This window comes from Tachyglossus aculeatus, chromosome X1 (genome assembly GCF_015852505.1).
Source record: "Tachyglossus aculeatus isolate mTacAcu1 chromosome X1, mTacAcu1.pri, whole genome shotgun sequence".
NCBI classification, from domain to species: Eukaryota; Metazoa; Chordata; class Mammalia; order Monotremata; family Tachyglossidae; genus Tachyglossus; species Tachyglossus aculeatus.
Genome location: NC_052101.1, coordinates 1,997,649 through 2,000,199, shown reverse-complemented (window position 1 = coordinate 2,000,199; position 2,551 = coordinate 1,997,649).

The window sequence follows — 2,551 nt, the reverse complement described above, 5'->3', positions numbered from 1 at the left end:
TCTTCCAATGCATGTTTGAGGAACTTTTCTACTCAGTATGTCCCAAGTTCCTGTACCCTATCTCCACTTCTACTCTAAGACTCCTTGAAAACGTAGAGCTCATTGTGGGACTAGTCTTGAACCCCCATCCCAGAAAGCTTATGAAGGAGACCATTCCTTATCAAGCCCGTGACTCCTCAGGTCCGTTAAGGTTCTTAGGGACTGGGGAGTGGGCAGACGAGGACTGATTTTGGGGTTGTTTTTTTTAGAAAAATGATTTGGGGAGTAGAGTGAAGTAAGGATTGGGTTGGGGAGAAACCAGAGGCAGGGAGTTCAGCAAGGAAACTTATGCAGCTCTCAAGGTGGGAGATGATAAGTGCTTGGATCACCGTGGTACCCCTTTGGATGGAGAGGAAAGAGCAGATTCTGGCGTTGCTGTTAAGGTAGAACCGACAGGATTTGTTGACAGCCTGAATATATGGATTGAATGAGAGAGAAGAATCAAGGATAATGCCAAGGTTATGGCCTTGTGAGACAGGGAGGATAGTAGCATGTCTACAGTTATGGGAAAGACAAGAAGCATGGCCTAGTGGAAAGGCCACAGGCCTCGTAGTCAAAGGACCTGTGTTCTACTCCTGACCCTATTTGCCTTCTGTCAGTCACTTAACTCCTCTGTGTCTGTTTGCTCATCTGTCAAACAGGGATTCTCCCTTCTACTTAGATTGTGAGGTAGGGAAGCAGAACGGTCTAGTGGATAGAGCTTGGGCCTGAGAGTCAGAAGGATCTGGGTTCTAATCCCAGAATCACCACTCGTCAGCTGTATGACCTTGGACAAGTCACTTCACTGGGTCTCAGTTACTTCATCTGTAAAATGGGGATTAAGACTGTAAGCCCCATGTGGGACAGGGACTGTATCCAACCTGATTAGCTTGCATCTACTCCAGTGCTTAGAACAGCTCTTGACACATAGTAAGGGCTTAACAAATACTATTATTATTAATGATAATAACAGGGGATGGTGTCTGACTTGATTATCTTGCTTCTACCTCAATACTTAGGACAATGCTTGGCATGTAGTAAATTCTTCATAACTACTGTTGCTGGCAACTACAGCCCATCAGCAATGTACAGGGGGGTTCCTATAGGAGAAAACCCATGCCCCCACCCTACCAAAATAGGGAAAGAACCCACCTCTCACCTCAGTATAATTACCAATCCAAGAACAAAATGATGCATCAAGATGTCCTCGCCAATGCAATTTACTGGCTCATTCGTACACTGCTTTAGAAACCAGTGGACTCTGGTCCACAGAGCAAAGGCCACTGCTGCTTGGACCCCTTTTATACCTTCCAAAACTCCTTGCTCCTCCCGCGTTCCACCTTTAAGATGGGTATCCGTTGCCTCTGATGTCAGTCTGGGTGAGCCAAGGCAATCCGGACTTAGCCCCTTCCTTCCTCTCCCACTACTCCCCCTCCCCATCCCTCCCGCCTTACCGCCTTCCCCTCCCCACAGCACCTGTATATATGTGTATATGTTTGTACATATTTATTACTCTATTTCCTTATTTATTTTACTTGTACATATTTATTCTATTTATTTTATTTGGTTTATATGTTTTGTTTTGTTGTCTGTCTCCCCCTTCTAGACCGTGAGCCTGCTGTTGGGTAGGGACCGTCTCTAGATGTTGCCAACTTGGACTTCCCAAGCGCTTAGTACAGTGCTCTGCACACAGTAAGCACTCAATAAATACGATTGAATGAATGAATGAATGATAGTCCAGGGGAAGTGTCCCTATCCCTCCAGTATTGCCAATCTCAACAGGTTCCCTGGTAGTGATGGGATTATCTACTCTGTGTTGTAGAATAGGATAGGATGGGACTAGCAGCGTGAGAAGCAGTGTGGCTCAGTGGAAAGAGCCCGGGCTTTGGAGTCAGAGGTCATGGGTTCGAATCCCGCTCCGCCACATGTCTGCTGTGTGACCTTGGGCAAGTCACTTAACTTCTCTGAGCCTCAGTTACCTCATCTGTAAAATGGGGATTAAGACTGTGAGCCCCACGTGGGACAACCTGATCACTTTGTACCCCCCCAGCGCTTAGAACAGTGCTTTGCACCTAGTAAGCGCTTAACAAATGCCAACATTATTATGGGATTATCTATTCTGTGTTGTAGCCTCATTGTCCATTATAACAACCCTGATCCCATCCTCCTCCCATCCCACAGAGAAGCATTGTGGCTCAGTGGAAAAGAGCACAGGCTTTGGAGTCAGAGGTCATGGGTTCAAATCCCAGCTCCACCAATTGTCAGCTGTGTGACTTTGGGCAAGTCACTTAACTTCTCTGTGCCTCAGTTACCTCATCTGTAAAATGGGGATGAAGAACTGTGAGCCCCCCGTGGGACAACCTGATCACCTTGTAACCTCCCCAGCGTTTAGAATAGTGCTTTGCACATAATAAGTGCTTAATAAATGCCATCATTATTATTATCATCCTCGTACTATTGTGTGGCTCTTGGTACCTGCCTTTTTGTGTTACTGCCAGAAACTCCCCCTTCCCTCCTCCTCACCCATATTCTC